Source organism: Phyllostomus hastatus, unplaced genomic scaffold, assembly GCF_019186645.2.
Source record: "Phyllostomus hastatus isolate PE091 unplaced genomic scaffold, TTU_PhHast_1.1 phas_scaffold_21, whole genome shotgun sequence".
Lineage (NCBI taxonomy): Eukaryota > Metazoa > Chordata > Mammalia > Chiroptera > Phyllostomidae > Phyllostomus > Phyllostomus hastatus.
Window position 1 is genome coordinate 8,719,955 of NW_025334017.1, and position 12,148 is coordinate 8,732,102.

Here is a 12,148-nt window from a genome sequence, read left to right on the forward strand (position 1 = left end):
GGACTCTGGGACAAAATGATGAAGGAAAGAACAAAGGAAGAGAGGTGAAAAAAAAAGATCGAGGAAAATATGAAATAAAGTGAGCAGAAGCACAGCAGAAAGAAACAAAAGTGGCCGATGGAGCTGAGTGGAGTACCAGTGGCCAGGAGTCCCAGGGTGTATGAACTCAGTGAGAAGGCAGCACTCTGTTCGCTAACCTCTCATAAACCTTCGCTCTCCTGGAGTCCTTGCTTCTGGAACACCACATTAGCCAAACAAAATTCTCAAGAAGACCAAATGAGGCTGGTCAAATAGGCTAATTTTCAAGAAAGATTGGCTTCAAGGGAAGTGGTCAGATATAGTCCCTGCAACGTCCTTTTCTAGCAGCTCTGGGCTGTGTGCGTATTTGTGGGCAGCCCAGACTGTTTCTGGCATCCCCAGTCTAGGGGTGAGCTCCCTGGGCAGTGACTCTGGTTGGGAGGGAATGCCTTCAGTCTGGTACATGTCAGCTGTGGTATTTTTCAATCTCCTCCTTGAAGTGCGTCTGGAGAGCCTCTAGCATGGATGGATCCAGAGGCCTGTGTGCTGACACCTCCTCACTCACCCTTCTTTGATGGTTGTCCTGATACACGGTGACTGATGTGACCTCTTTGCTGTTTGTCTCCCATTCTACACAGAAGAATTGACGGCGAGAAGGCTCTGGCTTCTAGCCACCACTACTGCTACTTTCTCTGAACTCCTCACAGTCTGGTTCGCTTGGGTGGGTAGAGCCATCTCCACTCCGAGGCAGGTACACTTGCAGGTCGGGCTTGTTGGTCCTTGTAGTTGCGAGCATGAACCTCCTCCTCACCTTCTCCATGGCCACCTGCTTCACCTTTGTCGTAGCATTTCTGGGCAAGCTGATTCCACTGGGTGTGGTGCACAAAGCAGTGACTCACATCCAGCCTTCTGGCAGGTTTGCAGCAGAGACGAGGCCCTGGATCTGGTGCCTCTTCAGTACCCTCAGCGCAGAGCTACAGCCACGCTAAGGCAGCCCTCCCCACCTCTGCCCTCACATTCTATTTAGAGTGGGGGCTTTGTAAATACATGACTAAATCCTCAGTCCCTGCCTGAGAAGTGCAATTGACTTTGTTTCAAAGGGCAAACATTAAAATGGTTTGGTTCTAACAAAATGCTACATTTTGTTTTAAGAGTCACTGTGTTCCTGGCTTTTAAGTGGATACTGGGGCTGTTTCACCCATAATGAGTAAAGGCAAGTTTCTCTGAGCAAGTTCTAGAGTCAAGAACACATCTTGAGAATGGATGGAGCACTCTCTTCCTGCCCAGCTTCATATTTACTCTGCCCTTCCAGAAGAGCGGGGCCAGGAAAATATCCATTTAATGCAAGTAAAACAAGAGAGAAGCTGCAAAAAAAAAAAAAGGGTAAAACAAAACAAAACAAAGAAATAAGAAAGGTGAGAGGAACAAAGGATTAACTTTAGAAAGAATTCTAAAACAGTAGAGACAGTAAGCTTAGGGTGTGAGGTCTGTAGACCCAGGGATACAAAATTTGAGAAAATGAAATTATTAGGAGAAAACTGAAGACAAACCAGTAAAGCAGTAGTAGTAATAACAACAAATTAATTTTTCACTTTTTGAAGACAAGATGAAGAAAAAGTTTCCAATTATACGCAGCACCAACTGATGTACAATATTCAGATCCTGGGAAATAAAGTTGTGTTCATTTTACAGTACTGTATTTAACTAGGACAATGACAAATTCCATTGAATAGAGAAGAATCTAAATAAGAAAACTCTTAAGTTTTCTTCCAACTTTGTTGGACTCTAAGTTAATTTAGGCTTTATCACATAAATTAAATATGGTCCCCAAGTAAAAAAAAGAAAAATAAACACCTTGTTTTCTACCCCTCACCTCCTTTTCTTTTCTTTCCTTTCTGCACATGAAGGATGAATTCAGTACATTTTATTAAGATCCTTCCATGTCAGTTTGTACCTCAGTGCCATCCTGGGGGGAATTATTACTATGCAAAGATTTAAGCCAGCAGGCAGATGTTTGAAGGTCTAGAATTGAAATAAAACAGAAATTAGTTTTCTGGAATGTGGGAACAATTTCCTTTCTTTTGATGTATATTTCTTCCAAGAAAAGTAAGCACCTTGCCTTGAACAGTGTGCATGATGTTTGGCTAGGGCATTCTGGTTTAAGAATTGTATCATTAAAGATTTACACAAAACTTTCTAAAAGTATTCATCTTGTGTTATGGATAATAGTGGGAAAAAAAACCCCAGAAATAATCTACATGCCAAATGTTGAAAAATGGACTAAATATATTGCCCACACAATGCAATGTATAATAAGTAGTTGAGATGGAGAAATATGCACACTGTATTGTTAAGTGAAATAAATGAGATTAAAATTTGTGTGTGTGTGTTTGGATAACATATATTTGCATTATGTTATCCAAAAATGTGAAAGGAAAGGATGGAAAGAATAATATGGTAATTGTGGCTCTCTCTCTGAGTGAGTTTTTGGTCTATATATCCATTTATATAAAGGATATACATTACTCAACGATACACGCTTATAACAACAAAGCTTATATTTTTCTCATTCCCCCCCCATGCTGTCAGTTCTATGTTTCAACCAAACTGACCTTCTTCAGTTGTTTAAATATACCATGCTTATTCCCATCTTAAAATCATTGCTTGAGCTAATCCCGCTGTTGTAAATATTTTCCAACATTTGTGTGATTGGCCCATTTTCATCATTTAGGATTTGGCTCTAGTGTCACCTTCATGAAGACGAACTCTCCGACCACCTTCTTTCAAGTGGCTTTCTCAAGTTTCCACCTCTGTTTGTTTTCATCAGAATATTGATCACAATCTGTAGTTCTCTTGCTTATTACTTGTGTGCTTGAAAAATGAGTGTCTTCTCCAGAATGAAAACTTCATGAAGGCAGAAACCTTGTCAGTGATCACCGTGTCTTCAAAACCTAGCACAAGCCTGACATGGAGCGGATGTAAAGTAAATTAACTCTACAAGAAAGAATGGAAGGAAGTAAAGTTTTTGTCAAAAAAAACAAATAAACTGGAGAACCAGTGTTCAGTGCTGGGTGGAGATAAACTTACTTGGTAGTCTAACTAATATGAACATGTGTTATATACATTTGAATTTACATGTATATGTAGATATACATAGAAACTTACCTATGTATACAGGGGCACATCTGCTTACAATTTGTATGTATTTAAAATATGTGTCAATATACTTATTTATATACATATAAATATCACACAAAATTTCAAGCATGTACAGAAGTAGAGAGGAATTTCATAAATCTTCTCCATGGCTCTATCAACACTTTCAACTGTTATCAACTCATGGTTAATCTTGTTTCACAGACAGCACCCCTCATTTCTCTCTCTGTCAGGATTGTTTTAAAGCAAATTCCAGACATACTATTTCTTTCTGAAATTTTAATGTGTAATCAAAAATAAACCAGCCATAATTTCAATATTACACCTAATATTAATAATAATTCTTTAATATGTTAAGTATATAGTGTTTTCAAAGTGTATATTTTAAAAAATTGAATCTAAAATACTTTCTCTGTAAACTCTTTCACATCCTATCTTCTTTTTAAATTGACCTTTAGGTCTTAGTTTCCACGTAGTTAGAAATAGAGGCTATTTTTTTTTCTTAACTTGGATAATATTTTAGCTTTCAAAAGTGAACTCCGTTTCAAGTTGCTTAAGAGATAAGATAGACAAACAGTCTTGTCTTATACATTATCCTTTTTTGGGGGGGGTGTTTTCTCATTTTTTTAATCTCTCTCAGTCTTCTCATTTTGTTAATCTTCCATCAGATGATAAATTGCCTTCAGAGAGTAAATGGTCCTGAAACTCCATTCTAATGAATAGCCTGAATTTGTAAATAGTCAATAAGTACTTATTGATTTTATTTTACTCTGATATTTGGATATTGGGGGATAGCATCATTTTGATAGTAATTTAGGAGTTGCTATATAAGCAAAAATCTTAATTTAGTTATATAAGAGCAATCTTGCCTTTCTTTTTTCAATAAGCTGCAGGGTGTTTTTTCCCTTTTCTATAATCTTAAACTGGTCCCATTTCTTAAGGCAATTCTAGATAATGTTAAGTAATTGCATTCATCAAGAGTTGTTAATAAGTACAAGAAACATAATCTTCACAATCTGCAATAACCTGGCACAAATGGGTGACAAAACAGGAAATTCTAGTGGGTTGCTGTAAATATGACATGGCTGTGCCAGATTTCCAATTGCTAATAAATTATATTCTTGATCTTCAAGTCAGGATGCTAAGCCGAAACGTCAGTGTGAACACACCATTCTGTGGTTCACTTACTTGGTGAGTAAGAGCATACTAACTAACCCTTCCCAGTTGCAGCCAACAGTGTGTGCTAGATATCAGCTAGTGGACCCCTATGGCAGGTCTTTTTTTCTCTGTTCCAAATATTGCATTCCATCTATCTGACACTGTCACATATTCATCAGCTTGCCTCAGACTAGTGGATAAAGGAGTGATGGAAACATCCCTGGAGACTTGGAGATTTGCCTCTGGTTTTGATGGGATATTATTCTCAGGATTCACACATTTATTGACCTCAATACTAGTGAGGTCAACATGACAATGCAGTGTGTATCGATTTGGTTCAATTCAGGAATGACTCATTTATCGTTTATATTTATGTAAATAAGCACTATTCTTTCATCTTCCAATTACAACATGTTACTGAATTAATGTGATTAAAGATGAAGCTGGACTATGAAGCTGGAATATTGTTAACAGGGTCTTTCTTTCTGTCATAAAGTGCAAAGGAGCAATCATGTAAAATTAATATATTTCTAAGGAGGCGAATATGCATTCCAGCATCAGTTATTATAAAATCTCTCCTCTTTTTTCTCCTGTTCAAGCCAATTTCATGCTAAAGTACCTTGACATAGTTTCTTTTTATCCCTTGCTTTCCTCTCTGTTCTGTCTACCTCTCCAAATTATATTATCTGGCAGATTTTTCTACAAATGGGAATACAACATCTTTGAGATGAACAAGGTTGGTGGGAATTTAGCATCCAAAGAGTTTTGAGTAGGCATGCCTGTTTATTTTTGTTGAAATATTTTCAGCTACCTATTTTTCTTTACACAATAATAAAAAAGACAGTATGGAGTAGGAATTATGAGTTAATATATTTGGCAACTGAACTGCCTTTTGCCTAGGTCATTGCTTTGTTGTCTAAGCTTGAAATCACATTTTGGAACCAATAATATAGAAGACACACAGCTATGACCCAAAAAATAAATCTTTTTTTTTTAATGGGGGAGGGGAAATTAAGAATGTGAAGGACTCTACGGTTCTTGCTACAATTTCTGTAACAGAACAGTTCTGGCCACTGAAGTATAAACAAACACATATGCTCTGCTTATAATTGGCTTGATATCTTGACTTTTAATACTGTTTGGTACAGAAACCATTTTACCGAAAGATGGCAATAACAAAGAGCCTTTGGTATCTGTTTCACCTCATCACTTATCCATTCAGTATAAAAATAAATTGAAAAGTGCATTCTGTAGGGCATAATTTTATGGAAAATACAGTGTGGTTGATATTGTGGTCTATTTCTTAAACTTATCAAACTATATCACCACCAGGAGACATTTACTGTGGGGACAAGAGATTCATTCCTAAGCACTCCCTTTGGCTGCCAGGTAAGGGATATTCAAGAACTGACAGCAGCATAGCATTTAAGGGCATCAGCCTGGTACAAAAAAATGAATATAGAAGAGATGGAATCACTGGGCATTGAGCAGCGGGGAAGGAAATGATTTGTGCTGCCTGCTGATACATAAAGGTATATTATGCACAATAAGAACAGCTTAGCTCTCTTCGCTCCCTGGCTTCCTACACTCTAGAATTGAAGGGACAAAATGTACAGGATCAGTTTATCTTCCAGCAAGACCTGGGCAATTATTTGGTATTGATTTTCTGAAAGTTTGGTTTTACATGTCAGCATTTTGTTGGCAAACTTCACAACATAATCCAATCAACTCGGTGCAGAGATGAGTGTGGGTCGAGATAAACCCTCAGGAGCCAGTGCTTTGCATGGTCGGTAGGTCGCCCCGTACATTAAGGACGCTCCTGCCACGCGCTGTCAGGGGAATTGCAAGCTTGGGGAATCCCTGTGCCTGATTGCGGCTCTCCTCCCAATGGTGCACTTTTGACCTCTGTATTGATTCTGTCCTCTCATCAAAAGCACTGATGTAATCCCATGTGCTAGGATCACGCAGTGATTTGCATTTAGGAGCTGCAACTGTGCGCTGACCCCAAACCATTTCATCAGAATGAAAGTAGACCAAGTGGCAGATGCGCTTCCCATAATATTAAAGTCTATTGTGACATTTGGTAGGTTTCCTTATCATCTAGAGAGAAAAAGCATACACCACCTGATCCAAATTTTGATTTCATTCCAGCCAGAAACTGGGAAATTCTTTGAAACTTAACAGGGACCAACATGGATTTTATTGATTTCCACGTTCAGGCCAATAAATAGCATCCTTGTTTGTTCAAGCTCAATAAAAGTATCTGAATACAGTTTCAGAAGTTCTAGCATTTTACAAATTTTTTTCAGTGACTTCTCACTAATGTATACCTCTCATGAAGTCTCTGTTCATTGACTATCTCCCTAAATATACTAAATAGAAATACCATTTAAGAATTCTCTGAGGAAAATGATAGGCATTTCATTAAAAAATCCAATGCAATCTAAATATTGACCATTAAAGTATTTGGTTTCTCCTCTCCTCCCCCTCTTCTTTCCCCTCTTCTCCTTCCTCCTGTAAGTAGTGTGGAAAATAGGGAGAAATCCACTTCTGAAGCATAAACACCTAAAGAGAATGTCCCTGGAACTCAGTGTAAATCTAGTTACTTGCACTGTATTCTGCTTTCCTATATTTTTAGATCCTATTCTTTCTCATTTATTAATTTCAATCAATAAATACTAAAAATTTATGTATGAGCACAAGAAATTCAGTGACAAAAAGAACAGATATGGTCCCTCATAGGACAGATAATATAATAATTGTACAATTAAATATACGTATAATAAAGAACAAAAAGTTTATATTAAGAGTTGACAGTAGAAAATATTCCTATGAGTAGAATCATAATTATTTGAAAAATACTGAAATGAGCTTAGTTGGGGAAGAGTGAAAATACCAAAGGCATTGAGCCTGGTCGCAGCCATTCATTGAGTACCTGGGGTGGGGGCGGGGTGGATTTGCTGGTTGTTCTAGATAGGGGGAGAGAGAAGAGACTTAGTGCAGGTAGAACTAAATAACGGGGAGGAAATTGGGAGGTACTTTGGGACCCTTCAAATTTATGGAAAACTTTACACAGTATATTATCTATGAAAAAACTATGAAAGAACTGTGCTCTTGCCATTAGCTTTGTAATGCAGTATTTGACATTGTTTTAAAGTATTCATCAGTGTTTTTTCTTTAGCCAGCTATCTATTGCAATAAATAAAAAAAATAGCACTCAAATTTTTATTTTAACAAAAGCACATTCTATTCACATTTCTAGGCATGGATGTACTGAATACACTGAAGTTTATTTACTTCTAAAGATGCTGCACTGTGGCTTCTAGAGGAGTGAAAGGGGTTTCAGATGGGCTGCCCAGTTTGCTTCTCATTGCATTGACCTGGAAACAGCAAGAAATGGGATGGGTCTTTATTAGGGCCATGGGAGATCCTTTAAATTCCTACCTTTAGAAGCCAGCTTTGGGGGAGGAGGGTGTGATAGTAGACCTGTCCCTGAGATAAGCTTTTACAGTGTCATTAAATAATCTCCATGTTGTTGACTTTTGTCTTGGGGGAGAGTGGTTTAGTACGCCTTTGACTAATCCCCTGTCTCTTCCGTCATATTCCTGTGATTAATATTTTATGGCATGGGCTATGTCCTATGAATCACAATCGACAACATGAGTATACTTATTAATCATTATTTAAATCAATTATTACATAACAGATAATCAAGTGGACTGTCCTTTATATAAGTCAGGATACTGATTAGCCAAGTTTTTGACATGTTCATTGCTCATTTATCATTCATTATCTGTAATTTAGTAAGGGGACAAGTCACTGAACTTGGGTTTTAAAGCTCAAAATTTAAAACCCAGCTTTACCACTTTATCAGAGGTCTGACCCCATGTAAGTTATTTAACCTTTCTAGACTCCAAGTTCATCATCAATAAAATGAGGTTAATGATACTTAACTTCGAAAATTTTTTTCAGGATGAAATTAGATATCAAATAGTAAGTAAACTAATGCATGGCTTTTCTTGCTCTTTGTTTTATTCATTTGGGAGACATGCAGACCAAAGTAGCAGTGCTGTGTGGGTTGACTAGATCAAGAAAGAATGCCATTTGTGTCTCCTGTGAGTACTGAGATATTTAAACCGAGATCCTGGGATGAAGGTCATCTGCATATGGATGTTGTGGTCTTTCCCTTGTCTTTGAGCTTTCATGGTGCCACTTGGTTACATCCTCTTTTGCAGGAGTTAAAAGTTTTGATTAGAAATGAAAGGTAGGACCTATGATTTCAGTCCCCAGCTCTTTATAATTTATTTAATGCCATGGGTCCCTAACCTTCTTGTTCATTAAATTCTCTCAGTGTTCTTCAGAGAAATCAAAGCCCGTGAGTGCAACTTTGAGAGTGAGAGGACAGCATGCATAATCTAACTGCTTCATCGTGGTAAGAAATACTTGCAAGAAATTGTGGGTTTGTATTCAGAAGCACAGATCTCACTTCCTCATCTAGGAGCTATTTAGGATACTTTGAAGCTACTCATGTTATGTGTAAACCAGAAATACGTGTTCATTATTTCCAGTGGCGATAACTTTCGGAAATGTTTAATTGCACTCCACCTTGGGTTGCTCATCTCAAATGTTGATTGCAGCAGGTAACAATAGTGATAGGTTGTAAGTAGTTTAGAGCAGCAACATTTAGGCCAAGGAAGATGGACCTTTGTGAGTGTTCATCATCTTCCTTTACTGTCCTTTTCTAACAGCTAATTTGTTTTGTTTTCAGTGAGGAACTCCCTTACATGTTGATTTCATCTGTCTTTCCTAGATTCATTTACAAGAAAGATAAAATGTTCATAAAACGATTTTTCACCTTGAAAAACATTACCTTTGACAACTAGGTGTCTGATGAGTACATTTTTGATGTTGCTGCTGAGAAGTATGGGCCATGTCTATTGAAATTAGTTCATCCTGAGGCTGGTTATATGTCAGCATTTCATGCATTGATTCTTATTAGGGAGAAATATAAAAGATTAGGAAACACACTAAAGATTAAAGTTTTTCTCCAAGATTAAAATATTTCAGATATTTTTAAATGAGAAAAACATTAGGAGGCAAATTTAGCACTTAAAACAACATATGGCTATAGCAACACGTGATTTGCATTTATTTACAGTGTCAAAACCTTATTTGCCAGGGTTGCTCTTACGCATTGTGAATTTACATATATATATGGGGATTATGTATTGTGATTAATTTTGGAGACTAAAAATATAAGTATACAAACATAACCTAAAACAATAATATATTTCCTGTACTTGCAGTAATGATTGGCTTTGCTTTTGATAACTTAAATTATTATCATTTATTTTTTACAAAATATATTTAAAGTATTGCACAGAGCCATAGAATAATCTCTTCGGTTAGAGTAGTCAGGAAGAAGGTCTGTGATATATTGCAGTACTATTTCCATGTCACAGGTGCAGGAAATGTGATCCACAGATGGAGAGACAGCAGTTATGCTTTGGGGGCCAACAAGGTGACCAGCGAGGGCACCTGCCAATGGGGGTCTCGAATGGTAGTGGAAGCTACCAGGTGGGAGTGTGGAAACCTGCCTGCCCTTCTCCCATGAGGCTCAGAGCCTTTTATAGGTTTGGGCTTAGCCTGTGGAAGCGGGAACTTCTGGCTCTTATTTACAAGCTATTAAAACAGCTCCACTCCATGCTCACCTGAGAGGAGATGAGCATCACTAACCCAGACGCATTCTCCCCTTGTATTTTTCAAGTGAATTGGCATAAAGGATATATAAAATATAGAAACACTCTGCCCATATCTGAATGTTATCAATAAGTATTTTTTTCCAGGTTGACTAAGTCTGCAGAGCCCATTACATGCCATATGTTGCATTCTGGATACATTCCTAAAGGGAAATTTTTCTAGTGGTTGGTTTCTGCTACATCAGTGTAGAGAGAAGTTCAACGTTTCACCCTTCCATAGTGACAGGTGATGTGCCTGATCGTTTGCTGATGGTGATTTGGAATATTGATGCTTCAGAGAAAGAACTGCATTGAACAGGCAATCTGCACAGCTCACAAATGACACAAAGGGCATTTGATATAAATAAAGTGTGCACCGGGTGCTGCAGCTTTGTGCAGACTCATTTTCAAATTTTCCTTTTTGAATTATTAAATAGACCATGTCAGGACAACTCTGATTATTATCCAATCCATATGCTTCAACACCAACCTTTTATGTATGTAATATCAAGTGACTGCAGTGATCAATTGGACCAATCATAAATGCTCCCTAGTTCTGGAACTGATTCAAGCGCTCCGGCGCACTGCAGCATAGCATGCAGATCGGGACACCTGCTGCATCGCTGCCAGAGGCGGCCAAAGCACTCTCTGCCTTCAGGAATGCGTACAGGCTGCGAAATACATTTAGTTCCTTATCAAGAACTTCAAGCACAGATCCATCTTTTCGCAATTTTAAGCCTGTTTAGATGGATTCGATATCTCACTATTATCCAGCGATACCTCTACACAGCAGAATTAGGTACATAATCTGTAGTGTAAATATGGTGTGATAGTGCATATTTCTGAAAATCATGGTTTAAAAATTAAAATGCTGCCTTTGGTTTTTGAAGAAATACAGTATCTGTTGGAAGCGGAGACTGTGGTATGCAGGCATGTAGCCACATGCAATTGATAAAATGTGATAAAATGATCATCTCGCACCTACATTAATATACAGTTTATCTAGATAAATAACTCTTAGAATGAACACTGTGGATGCCTTTAGGGTTTTAGGCTTTTAATTAAATGGAATAAAAACATTACACTGTCAGTTTTGGGATTTTAGCAGCCTCTCTTGAAAAGGATATCCTTTAGTCTGAGAACAGATTTGTGACATTCACAGGAAACAAATGTGAGTAGTATTTTTCCAGTCCTCATGAAAAAGAGGCTAAAAATGCATGCTATAGAAATCTTAAGACAAAATGGTTTCCTGAGAATGCCTCTGTTCCTCACTGCAGCTGCCTCCTGGAGCCCGGGACTGAGTGTGGAATTCAGGGGGCCTCTCCCGTAATTGCCAGTGATTGGAGGTAGCACTCTTTCTCTGGCACTTTCGTCTTCGTCCTGGTGTATTGCCATTACTCACAATGACTGCTGAAGCAGAGGGCTTTCTTTCTATTGCCTGTGTGTGATTTTGATGTTGGACACAGGGAGGCAGGGCAAAGCAGTGGCAGAGCCTAAACTGGGGAGGAAGAGCCTCGCAGGCTACTGCTTTCCAGAATGCACAGATTACAGGCGGCTCGGCTGCTGACCACCTAACCCTAAGCATATATCCCGAGCTGCAGTTCCAGAGACATATTCAGTAATGGCTCTTTTCATTCCATTGTCTTCTGAAAATTGATTTGGGTTTTCTTTGAGTCAGTTTTTCTAGAAAAACACTGGTTACCTTTATGTGACAAACTCTGCCTCTTTAAATACATAGATTATGCTGTGTGTGCATATCATATGTATTTCTTTTGTCTATTTTTGCTCTACTTTATAGGATTTGGAATACAAAGGAAGAAAAGAAAAGCCTTATGTTGCAATGCAGTGATAGCCTGTTGTTGAACAAATTAATCTGGATATCTGTCCCTAATTTTGATAATAAATGACATGCTGACAAAGCATGAAATTATTGCTGTAAATGAATGGGGTAAGATTTCTTTTTACACAGTAGATGAATGTTCATATAACATGGTTTAAAGACTCTATTGCCTGTATGTAGATTTTCAACACTCTTGAGAGAGATATGAAATAGTCTCGAAACTTGAGAAAAAATGAGT

The 12,148-nt window shown here is 37.8% G+C and overlaps 1 pseudogene; it reads right to left on the minus strand.

Moving 5' to 3' along the window:
• Positions 1-484: 484 nt before the first annotated feature.
• LOC123833244 lies at positions 485-11,465 on the minus strand (annotated as a pseudogene).
• Positions 11,466-12,148: the final 683 nt, after the last annotated feature.